Here is a 13,913-nt window from a genome sequence, read left to right on the forward strand (position 1 = left end):
ATTTAAGATTAGCTTAAATGGCAAAATTCTTTATAGAAGGATCCAAGTACACCAGCTTTTCCTTTTAAAGTACATAACCATTGTTTTGGACTTTTTATTTTTATTTTAATCGTAATAATATTTTCTATGTTCTGTTGTACTTAACAAAAATAAGATTTTCACTAGCTATATTCTATCAACATTTTTATTTTAAGTAAAAAAACTTATAATTAAAAATAATACTTCCGAAATTTTGAATAGCATTTGCTTTACAGCAAATTGTAAAGATAGACTTTTAGGTTTACAATTGTACGCATCTAGCTTATCTTTTTGGTGCAAACCCACATCTAATGTTGGCTTATCTTTTCCAATAATCGATCATACTGGTGAATACGATAGTATTCATACATTCTCAACCTCTTTCAGGAACATGTGTACTCAAAACGCTGCTTACGAAACTGTATATACATTTTTCTAAGGATAATAAAAGCTCATCACAGTCTACATAAGTGTTACACAGGATACCTGCGTTAGTGTAAAAAATATATATCAGTTAAAAGTTTAAAAGTTATGCGCAATGATAACGGGCATTATGATTATATGGAATATATAAAAAATATATCAAAAATAAATTTAGAATGCAGAGTAATTAAACCAGTAGAAGCTTCTTTAGTATAATCTCACTTTCAGGGTAGAGCTGTCACTTCTCTTTAGCTGTAGAAGTATGGTGTTTTCATAAATAACTTTCATTTCTAATGGGTTTATTCACAAGCTGACAACTAAATCGTTTTTAAATGGTGGCTATTACCAATTAGTTAAATTATACTGTTGATAATAATTGTCGATTTAGATGACAATGGACAATGTGTTACACATTTTATTGAAAGATTATATATGGTATGCCCTCAAAGAGTAGAGGTTGTTAGAAAAAACCTATTCGTGATTTAGAAGCAAATCAAATTATTGGCTATCTCACTTGCATTACAGACGACATTGGCCATTTAGTTAAGCCTGATGACACAAAAATATGTAATACTATCTCAAATCACCAAAATTATAAATATCGTGCTGATAAACTATGACTTAAACCCTTTTTACGTGAATAGTGCGCAAACACTCTTTCGACACATGCGAAACATCTTATCTATTTATGCACCTTAGGAACTTTAAGCAAAATAAAATACTTACAAGTATTTTTTGTGAGCTAGAAATTGAAAAAGTTATAACAGGAATTTAAGGGATCAACAATACTTTTCTTTGTATCGTATCTTAAACCTTTACTATAATTTATCTATCGAACATTATTGCGTTCATGTAAAGTCAACTTTACTGGAACAGGCAGAGAATACTCGGGTAGTCCAAAAATGCTTGCTGAGAACCAATCATATTTCAGCATTCATGTCACGTGCCCCAGTGACGATCCAATAGTTACTTCTCATACACGTCGATAGCTTTCTGCACGTTCACTTTGTATTTAAAATACAGCAAATGACCATCACTGCTGTAACGCCTTCATATCACAATCAAAAGGGTTCACGGATTGCTAAGCTAAGTATTTAAATTTTATATAAAAAGTATACATTATTATGGAAATTGTTTATGGGCTATGAGGATAAAAAGTCTAAACTATGTACGTTATGAACGTCGACCACTAATGATGATTTTACCATTTTTTTAAGTAGCTTTAAGAAATAACTTCTCTCTGTACTATGCGTCATAGTATAGTGTTATCTTACGTCACCGAACACAGGTAGTATTTGGTTTGTTGTTACATAATGCATAATACCAGAGTACTCTATACCGATTTTACTAAAGTAAATGCAATATATATTTACCCCAGGCGCCAAATTATGAACCTGTAGTGACAAGGACGGTAAACTAATTTGAGATTCCGCTGCAAATCGATATCCTCGCCTGAGTGAGTGCCTTCCGATAGAATGTAAATTTAATACAGGGTGTATACTAATTCCATAGAAAATGTCGTATTTTATTCCTCTGGTTGATTCAACAACAATAGATCTTAAGCATAGGTCTAAAATGCCTGGTTTTCAATATGTCTGTATCTATGTGTATTTTAGAATTGTCATAACTTTTGTATCCCGTAACTTCAACCTGTGTCAATTATTTGAGGACGAAAATAACCTATATGCACACAAAATATTAGAATTAGAATGAATTTGTGCTAATTAGAATTGGTGGCCATTTAAGATATCCTTTTTAATATATCTAAAAGAATATTTTACAAATGAAGTGTGTTTGTTTAGATCCTAACGACTAACCTAGTAATATTTTTGCTATAGGTTAGTAAGCAATTAAGATATTCCAATTTTTTTGAAATTTACATTGACCGGATAAACTAATTAATTCTGCAAACATTATACAATTCATAAACATGTTCCTACAAAAATCTTATCCATCTTGTTGTTTATGTATCGGTCACTTTTTTAATGGTCGCCATTTTGAATTGGAAGGCTAATAAGTAAAAATGAGTACTCAATCGTTCAGTTAAAATAACCAAACCTAAGAAAGTTGCTCCTTCTGCGTAAATGAGTTATTGAGTTGAATATGTCTTATCTGTCACCATGCATGTAAAAAGATTTTTAAGACAACCATTCATGACTCTCATGACTTCATGACAACAGTTAATCAGGTCTTTACACTTATTTGTAAGCAACTAATTTAAATACGCGTTAATGATATTATTATATTTGTTTTAATTGTGCTTCCGGAACTACAAGAATCACTCCAGCAGTTCCCTACAGGTGACTAAGAGGATATTTAAATGCAATTTAGTGGTTTGAATAAGATTTTTTAAGGAAGAGAGATATGCAGTTAAAATTGTATTGAATGGAATTAGCATGGTTCAATTTTTGTACATCTTTAAAATTTGAGGCTGTGTCCAGTTTCCAAGTTCCGACGCCTAGTTTAAAAGTAGTTAAACGTGTTTTTTCCGGATCTAGGAACTTCATATATTTATTGTTTTCTTATATTTGTAAAAAGGTGTGAAAATATTCAATTCTTTCAAAAATGTTATCTAATGATGTGTCTAAAAAGTACTACATAAATAAGTTTCAAAAAATTTACAATACATCCATCACGTATACATGACATTTGTAGCTAAGAATAGATACATAACATTTAAATATCTTAAGACATCAGTAATTAATATGAGCTAAATGCTAAATCTAAAATAAATTTGTGTGACGTTATGTTAAATGATTCCAGTCAGAACAAGCAAAAACTAATATAATGAAATTGTTATGATTATTTGTTATTCTTTACTGCATGACTAAGACTCAATTTAACTTGATAATTGTTCAGCCATGCCTCCGTCGTAAAAAGTTTGTCCGAAGTTAGGTTGTATCTGCTCAACCAAGTTTGTTCCCCACGAAAAGTATTATTTATTCGATTCAACTAATCTTTATTACTAAGTTACCATAACACATAATTGCATTTTTATTAATTTTTATTCATGTATATTTATATCCAAAGGAGTTGAAGGTTAAAGATTTGTTTGGTATTGTAAAGTTTAACCAGAATTCAAATTTACTTTATTTGAATTTAGGTCTTTGACATTTAAAGTTTCTTTGTGTTGAAAAATATTATATTTAGAGTCCAGAGTAGGCTACTTTTTTACACACAAAATAAATAAATTATACTTCTAAGGAATTTTGAAGAGAGTTACAAAATAATTAAACTGTTCTGACAACCAATGTGATTATATATTTTCTTTATTCTGAAACGTCTTTCTACGTTATAAGTTTACACCCTACATTGTCCAATTAATTGCCTTATTTTATCTTGTTGTATATTATCCTTAACATAATTTATTACAATTCATACTGTAAAAACAGCAGTACTAACTTAACAAATCCATGCCAAATATTCTCCGAGCACTTTAAATGAAGTGCTAATTGTTTTGCAAGTCGGCTTACATTATCTTGTTCTTGGCACAAAACCAGCTTAACATTCCTCTTAATTATTGTTTAGGCTATTATTTCAATGTAATTAACAATCATGGAAATTACACTTATTCTTTGTCATTAGTTGTCCCAGATTTATCTATTTCAGTAAAACATGCTATTTTGCCACAAACTCAACAATTGTATCTTTTGATTAAAAGTTAATTTGCTAGTGGTAGCATAACCAAGATAACTAATAGACTTGGAAAGATCAAGTGATATTATAAGAAAAGTATATTTGACAATAATTAAGCATGGGTTGAATAATATTTTTAAAAAGGTAGCACTTTACAATTATATACAATTTTAGTACTTACTATAGTGCATGGTAACCATGTATGATACTACAGAAGGCCCGCGGACGATGAGTGTCACTTCTGGTGCTGCCCAAGGTTCCATACTCGGCCCGGACCTCTGGAACGTTGCCTACGACAGCCTCCTTAGGTCTGAAATGCCTGAAGAAACCGTTTTAGTTGGGTACGCAGATGAAATTGCAGCTTTAATAGCTGCTCGTAGTGTTGAGCTGGCCCAGCTAAAATTAAACCGAGTCATGCGAACTATAAACGCATGGATGGCAGATCACGGTCTCTCACTCGCGCTGAACAAAACTGAGATCGTGATTCTGACCAAAAAGCGGATTAACACCATTGTGCCGTTGAGGGTGGGGGACGTCGAAGTCCAGTCCGTTCGTGCCGCCAAGTATCTTGGTGTCATGGTGGACTCTAAGCTTAGCTGGCGGGACCAGATATTACGAACGGCGGACAAGGCCGCTAAGGTGATCTCTTCTCTTAGCCGGTTAATGGCCAATGTCGGAGGTCCTCGTTCCAGTCGCAGAAGGCTGTTGATGTCTACAGTTCAGTCTGTGCTCCTGTATGGTGCGGAGGTGTCGGCGGACGCGCTCAATAAGGAGGTGTATAGGATGCGGCTTGCCAGAGTGCAGCGTCAGGCAGCACTCAGGGTAGCATCCGCCTACCGAACAGTGTCTGAACCTGCCATCTTGGTGGTTGCTGGAGTAATCCCCGTCAAACTTTTGGCGGCGGAGAGGAAAGCGATTTATCAGCGGCGTGGAGAGGACCATGCAAAAATGGAGGAGCGCAACCGCACCTACCAGCTCTGGCAGGAGAGCTGGGAACAGGAGTCGTGGGGACGCTGGACCAGGAGACTGATTCAGCAAGTCCAACCATGGGTTGACCGACGGTATGGTGAGGTGGACTATTACCTTACCCAGTTTCTGACAGGTCACGGGTTTTTTTGGTCGTACCTTACCTGTTCAGGATGGGCAAAGCCGTGTCACCCGATTGCATCTACTGCCCAGGAACTCCCGACGACGCGGAGCACACCTTCTTCCGCTGCCAGCGTTGGGAAGGTTCCCGCCTGGAGGCTGAACAACATGTAGGGCAGTTGTTGGTGGACACGTTCATTCCGATGATGACGGAGGGTGAGGACAATTGGACATGTATGTCACATTTCGTCCAGGATATTCTCCGCACAAAGAAGCTAGAGCTTGACCGAGATGCGGTCTAGGTCATAAAGAAATTGAATGCCAGAAACGGCGCGAGCCCTGAGGGCTTAGGTCACACGTTGACCTGACCTGAAGTAATGTGACAAACAATCCCAGGTCTGTGTCCAACAGAGTAGAGGGGGTTTTTTAGTGAGTAGTCTGACAAGCTCGGGAGTCTCACACTACAGGCTGGCTACCTGTGTGCGTAAAAGCATTTTTACCTCCTCTCCCTAAAAAAATATAAAAAAAATATAAAAAAATAGTGCATGGTAACCAATATGACGCCAGTTTGACTCAGAGAAAAATTTAGAATCAAGTAGTTTAGACCAAGTAGAAAAGCTTTTTGGTGGTTCGAAACTGGACCCAGCTGTCTTTGGTCATAGAGCACTCAATCCTACACTCTTTTTTCACTCACATTTAGGGTGAAATAGACAAATAAGTTGCTTAGCTACATTGCAAAACAGGAAAATTAGTTGATACGATGAGTTGATAAGGTACTAAAAGCTTTTAAAATAAACCATTTCTATACAAAATCTTTATTTTTATTGTAAGCTATAGTAATTTAACAAGTATAAGAGCTCTTAATTTTTATCAAATCTTGTAGTGTTTCTATGTATTTTAATTCATTGAATAATGTATAAATTTACCCTCACAAGGTCAAAACAATGTACAGGATTTAATAAAAAATTTTTTTAGCACCGGTCAAGGAATAAACAGAGAAGGGTATATTTTCAGTAAGATCATTACTTTTAAAAGGTATGGTATTTTACATGTGTTTTTACACACAAACAAAAATGTAAAACACGCAGGTATCAATCATTTTCGTCTCACAGGCTGCTAACTTGGATCTCTTACAAAACTAACTCATCTGACTGTGTGAAAAATGTGTTATATTGGCATTCAACATTGAAAATTAATAAAACAACGGGTAAAATAGCAGGGTCAGGCACTGTATGTGAATTGATGGGCTAGCTGGTCTAGTGGTAGAGCGCGGGGCTTCGGAGCCCGAGGTTGTGCGTTCAAATCCTGTCAATCTCCTATCCTATCATGTGCCATCATTATCCATGTGATAATGCCACTACACTCTATGACTAGCCTGAAGTAATGCGTAAAACAGTCCCGTGATAGCACCTAGCGCCCTATGATATAAACACTTAATCTCTAAAAGGTGTGGGATGAAAAAAACGTGAATATTCTACAAACCATTAAATATTTGAGGTTCTTAGACCATAATACTCCTTAACTCCTGCAAAACGGGTTTATTAAAACAATTAGAATATCTAATCAGATATTAACTAGCAAACTGAGCTGTTAACCCAAACACGAAGAACATGGCTTCTGCAAAGCACTGTAGCCTATATTATAAAACACTTCAACATGAAAGGCAGACAAGATCATTTATGCAGCAGTTGTAAGCAATGTAACAGTGGCCAGACTAACACAACACTGGACGAATGTTTAACTGACCCATGTAAATATGGCCTCTCCCTAACTTCTGTTGTATAATGTGTTTGCAATGCTTCAACAGTGGAAATAGCTAAATCTGCTGGTTTTTCAAGAAAATATGTTTTGTTAGTGATAGAGTTATAAAATGCTTAGTGATGATTGGTGTAGATAAAGAGGAAAAGGTATAAGCTATTACTAATAAGGTTGTTTCACTTTTGTATAAATACGGGTGAAGGGATTTGCCACTAATCACCCTCATACTCTCAACAAAACTTAACTCTCATATATTACTATTTTTCTAGTACAGGGCTTTATCCAGAGACATTCTTCTAAAGGAAATTTTAAAAATCGTTAATTCACTCACAAAGAACATAAGAATAAATCACAATAATCAAAACTTTAACTTTAATATGCCAACGTGTTAAGGAAGTCAATGAATCAAGTTCTTTGACATTTGTACTAATCAAATTTTATTATTCTAAGTGAATAAGCATTTAATATAGTGTGTAAGGTACAACACTTTTCTGCTAAAAATATAAAAATTGCTACAATAAACAATTTTTTTACAGATTTATTGTTTTAAAGCCTGCATATGTAACGAAGCTGTGATTGAAACCAGATTTGATGTATGTGTAAGATCAAATAAAATAGTTTGGATTTCGGTGGGTTTTTGTCATTTCCCATTATTTCCACGGATTCTGAGTAAATTCGTATTTAATTAGAATAGTAAAATAATACTTAGTATTATAATAAAATAAATTTTGAATGACAATACAATGTTTTAAAAGTACTTTAACCCCAATACACAACACAAATACAGAAATTCAAATTTAAAGAAGTAATAAGTGACAATTCATTTAATTTGCCAAATAATCCAAATACAATCAGCGTTAGCCACGTTAAAATAAGCTAAAATACACAACTTCTTAGGTAGTAACGTTTGTAAAACTATTGACAGGTTTTGACTCCCAGCCAAAACAGTTATTAACTTTGGCTAAAAGTGGATACTAGTGGATGAAAATGAACAATACTGTGTCATAATCACTACCATGCAAACTTTCCTCAAACACTTTCCAAAACATGTTTTAGCTTTTTTTAAGCTGATCTTTAAAATGTTTACTGGAGAATTTTGTAACTGAAGGTTAAACAAGAACAAATGGGTAAAACTAACGAGGCTCTAAGGGGATGTGGAAACACTTAATCAACCGGGGTAGAAAATACAGAGACCTTTGTAAAACACGATCCTGCACTGATGATGCCCAACACGCAACACTAGGCGTAATTTTAATAAACGTATCTTGTTTTTACTTGACAGATTACTGCTTATTTAAAAGTTAGGTCCCTTGAGAGCATTTTATCAGAAAGTCATTGGGCTTGTTTGTTACTGAATAAAAATTAAGGTAATTGAATGGCCTAACTATATTTAAAAGCTAAGTGTAAGTGAGAAAAGGATTTAAATAGGTAAGATGGCTGTTGTGGATCTACCTTATCAGCTGAACTCAAAACCAAGGATAAAAATAAAAGCCAAACGTTCAACGTCATCTGCAAGGCACGTGGAAAAGCTAATATACGCGTTATAAATAAGCAGTTTTTAAATACATCAATCTGATGGTTTCGGTAAGCTAGGGGTAAAGTGTTGTGATGATAAGCTGGACAATACAGGTTCAAATCTGACGGAATGCTATCAGTTAAGATAGTATGATGATATGATTACGAGTAAGCCAGGCAAGCAACGATTTATTACTATTCGATCGCCCCACAGATTAGTTGTTCCCCATAGTGACAGGTAGTTTTTGTTGAAAGAAAAACGTTTGTTGTAATCAACAAATAAGCACAATCAAGCTCAACATTTTGTTTTTAGGCATTTAGATTTAATGTGATGCTTCAAAATGTCTTTTTGGGTCGGCAATTTTATACTTAAGAACATTTTAACTTTACAACTATAAAATTGGGTCTACGTGTATATGATTTTATTCGTCATGCACATTTTTATAAGAAATCTAAATTATATTGAGCAGAAACCTAAGATTAAAACAGATGGAATCTGAAGTAAAATTTCAAATTTCACATCAGCTTGGTATACATAAAGATATAAGTATCACTTTAGTCCACTTTCTGCAATGAATAAAATTGGATACGCCTGGTGAATAAGCATTTTGTACGCGGGACTGAAATACATAAATACCCACGCCTTCCTTGCATTATGTAGGTAAATATGATAAAAAGGAAAATCAACATACTTTACTAATCTAGATACATATTATTTTTCAATCTTGTTCGTACGCAACACAAAGATGAGAGTATTAGAGGGAATAAAATCACAATTTTTTACATAAGTTATTTTAAGGATCAACGTGTTTAAAGAGTCAGACAAATCTGCAGCCAAAATAAACGGTGCCATTTGTAGACATGTGTACCTTGACAACTTTAAAATTTTGTTTTAAGAATCAACATATTTAAAGAGCCAGACCAATCTACAGCACAAATAAACGGTGCCATTTGTAGACGTGTTTACCTTAACAACTTTGATCTTAGCCAACCACGTTCAGTACATTCGAGAGCCAAACCATGGCCAACCATTGCGCATTTTTTTCAATTTCAGAACCCAAAATAGAGAATGCCTGGTCAGATTTAAGCGACACCTTACTTACAGTAATTATACGCTAACTAATCTTCCATACCTACCCAAACGTATTAGCTTTGTGAAAAAGTGAAATAAGTTGGGAATACCCCTCTTTGCATCCATCTAGTTAAGCCATCTAGTTAAGGCATCTAGTTAAGCCATCTAGTTAAGCCATCTAGTTAAGCCATCTAGTTAAGCCATCTAGTTAAGCCATCTAGTTAAGCCATCTAGTTAAGCTGTCTAGCTAATCCATCTAGTTAAGCCATCTAGTTAAGCTGTCTAGTTAAGCCATCTAGTTAAGCTGTCTAGTTAAGCCATCTAGTTAAGCCATCTAGTTAAGCTGTCTTGTTAAGCCGTGGTGTGTGAAACGGCTAGTTAGAATATAGAAAACAAGTTACTAGTGGTGTATTTTTAGCCTCGGTGCCCCCAGATTGCAGCTGTAAAAGCAACTGACCTTTACACCTCTGATCAATACCTCCTCGCTCCACAAACTGTCTGACTCGACAGCAACCTATAGGAGGAACGGGCATTTATATAGCAATCTGTTCAAATCATAAAGTCATTTTGTTGACTACCCTGTTCTAATAATAGCTACTAAAATGACTTTGGCAAAAGTTGGTGCAGTAATATAATCCGTATAGACTTCAAGCGAATTTCTCATAGAAGGGGGGAGCTACTACAGCAGGTCTCATGGAAAGACTTAGCCCCGGGAACGATTTAATTATCAGTTTTGATGTACCTGGGGACCAGAAACACAATGCGCTCCATTCAAATACATTAAAAATTCATATAACTGCGCATATTCTTTCCAAATTATTTTGTATAACTAAAAAAGAACTTTGTCGGTTATATTGAACTGTTGTACGAGAGATAATAGTTACTACCCAACATAATACTTACTAGGTACTAAGTAGGTCTTGGGACATACTACTCATTTGGACCTACGTTAATAAATCCCCCTTATCCAGAAAAGAAAAAATCACTATTTTTAGAATAAATTTAGAATAAAAGTATCAAAAATATTTTTTGGACGATTATTATAAGTTTGGTAGCTGAGTTGGAAGTTGTCCATTTAAAACGTTAACGTGTGTCTTTTAGTAAAATGTCTTCTTATCAAGATTTCTATTTTATTTTCAAAAACTTTACTTGTGTCCCAAAAATGCATTTCATATTTCCTGGATTTTCTAAGACAATTACATTTAAATATTCAAGAACCCTAACATTTTTACTTAAATATATTTTTATCGGTAAAATTTAGCAGAAACTGTAATCTAAACTGTAATTTAATTACATAAACTTAAGTAGGTAAACAGAGCATGCCAGATATTCAGGATATAAGTTTTAATTGATTTCTGCTTTGGTGGAAGTTGTGTGGTGTATATTTCAATAACAAACAACGTTAGTTAAATTACTTTTCATATCTCTTGGACTGTTAGAGGACTGTTTAGTGTTTACTGTCCTAACAAAAACAGACGAACTTTTAATTATTCTACCGCTCGGGATATTCTGAAAATATTATCATCGTACTATTTTGTATCATTGCATGATACTCATTACCAGAATAATATTAGCCTACAATATGTGATTTTATGTACGCTTTATACTATAGCATCCAATTTAACATATATAAAGTCTTATAACGTCACAGACCCTGGAACTTTAACCAGCCATTGTAGACTGAGTAATCCTCAGCAAACGTATTTCTCAGCTATCCTGCACTTTTAATATTTTTTCCAGTGTGAGAAAAGTGTGTCGCTTCAACCTTATATCAATCTAATGTTTATTATTTTTGGGAAATAACTCTTTCAGCACTAATAAGCTCGAAACAGTTTTGAAAATCTAAGGAACATTGTGGTAACTTTAAGTAACCTATTCATTTACTTTACATTATGACTGCTTTCTACAATTTTATGTTGCGCATTTATAAGCTACAATCATTGAAGGCTTATGTTCAGATTAAACAAGTCTAAAATGAGTTAGTTGCATAAAAATAAATTTTCTGTGTAATATTCACTTAGTACATCATTTTAACCAAGAAGTAAAAAAGAGGATTTAATTTCAAAAACTTTTAGAGCTATAATTTAGAGTAGATGTAAATTATATTGAAGTTTTCAACTGAAGTTAGCTGTGAGTGAGCTTGTAAGCTATGTTTTGTCAGACACAATTTTCATTTCGAGTTGCCCAGCTCGGCTTTACGTAAGGGGTTTGTCCAGGCTTGTTATGTTGTTTACGACCCTTCCAAAGTTACAAGCCCAACTTTACATCTCCAATTTGGCAGCCAGTTTATTTTTATTGAAGAAATCCACACTTTCACTTTGCTCAATTTCACAACTGAAAACTTGACCTCTCGTCAGTATTATATTTTTAATTTAATAATTAAAAGTTGATAAATAGATTGGTGTTTGCAGTGTTGAGTTTTCATTTAATGCTCTTAAGGCTGCGCTTTACCTCAGCTCGGAAATCTCAGCTCGGGCTTCAGTAGCTATGTTTCACCATTGGACAGCGCTGCGAGAAGCGCTTGCACACGTTTCCAAGATTACTGTTTTAGAATTAACAAATAATGATATCTACGCACTTTAAACGGCTTATAGTAGTACAAAGGCCAATCTATAGTTCTGCGTTTTTCAAATGTTCAAAAAACCTTTTTTAAATAAGTTAAGGCTAGTTGAAAAGACCCTTTTTTCTTGTACTACAACTCAAGTTTATAAGGTGTGTATTTAAAATAGTTTAAATATAGAAACAAAGAACTATAGAAAATTTCATCCTCTTTAATATGAGACCTTAACTTTGATTCTACATTCAATTTAGTAGGTGAAAACAGAAATCTTGCAAACCCTTGCATTCGGTGGCGCGTCAGGGGTAAAGCGCGCCTTTAAGCCAAAAATGTGTTTTTAGTTTCATAATACAATAATTAGTAAGATATAATACAATTTTTTAATCCTAAAGATATTACAATTCATACATGAACGAATGTAAATAAATGTAAATTTATAAAAAAACCTCTACCTCGCGATTCAGTTTTGTTTTTCCCTTTAGTAAAGCAAATGTAGGTAACTACTCTAAGTCACTATGTGTACTCGATTACAAAATCATCCATGAAGAAAAAGCATTTTATATTTTATAAAAGATATAAAGTTATGTTTTGTCTTGTAATTTTAATACAAACCCATTTTTTGCTTATATGCCTACTTATCAGCTCTATGTCTCAAACCCACAAGTTAAATCAGCTGATATGACGTCAGCTGCTGTTACCCTGAGATCCGATAATCTCGTCGTCTCTTCACAAACCCTCGTGACTAATTGTATTATTACTCAGCCTATAATACAAGCTCTAGATTTAGAAACAGCTGTTCACAAAATATTATGCTGAAACAATAAGGAATTATTCAAATTGAGATCCCTATCAATACACACATTCTGTCAATTCAACGGGTCTGCGAACTAATCAAGTTTTGCACAGATTAAAAACAGCCAGTATCAATATACTGTCAACAATGGAATTATACAATTTGTAGATCCTTCAGTGTACGATGAAAGAGTAATCTAGTAAAATAAAACAAAAATATTATGTTCCTAGGAAGCTAAATTGCTTTGAACTAAATTCAAGTTACAATTTTAAACCTTACAATGAGAAAAAAAATACATGAGCGTATTTTATAATATACTGTGAGATATTTTGTCTACTCTTAGTGTGTGTTTCAGGAGTTATTTTTAAATTTGTTAAATGATATCTTAAGCTTATAATTATGAAAGTTGCTTATAATAGGCTGCTGATATAAACAGTGATTGCATATTTTTTTTAGAAAACATTGACACACAATACCTTTAAAAATTGGAATAACATGAAATATAATGTTGCATTTTAAAACATTATAAGTCCGCATTTATAGTTTTATCTCAAATCTGATTTTTACTCATGACTGGTTCCGCAATTCCTATTATATTATTTCAATATTGATATGGAAATGTTTCCGTATGAATTGAAATAATAACTTTATCAATAATTCAATACTCTTTGGATATGTATTTAGGGTGAACAAAATACGTTATTGGTTAAACTCCATACTTATTCCCAAAGTAATCCTTAAATCTACGTTTAAAAATTTTTGAATAACGACTAATATCATACAGAACCTAATGGCAGAGTACGTTGTGGATTAATGGGTAACAATCAGTTGATGTCCGGTACACTTGCTGCTGAATAATTGTCACAAATTACAGTGGATCGTTTGTTCATTTGGACAAATGTGAAATCGTAATCCAAAGCAAAAACAAGGTCCAAACGTGTTAATTCGATTAAAAGGTTTTTAATGTAATGATAACAATGATAAGTAAGTTTGTTCAGTGATTAAAAAATGATTGCCTAGTTATTATTATGGAGACGTAGTGGTTTTTAGTGGCA

Source organism: Macrosteles quadrilineatus, unplaced genomic scaffold (assembly GCF_028750875.1).
Source record: "Macrosteles quadrilineatus isolate MER2022 unplaced genomic scaffold, UCM_ALF_1.0 Scaffold_4__1_contigs__length_99947679, whole genome shotgun sequence".
In the NCBI taxonomy this organism is placed as follows: domain Eukaryota; kingdom Metazoa; phylum Arthropoda; class Insecta; order Hemiptera; family Cicadellidae; genus Macrosteles; species Macrosteles quadrilineatus.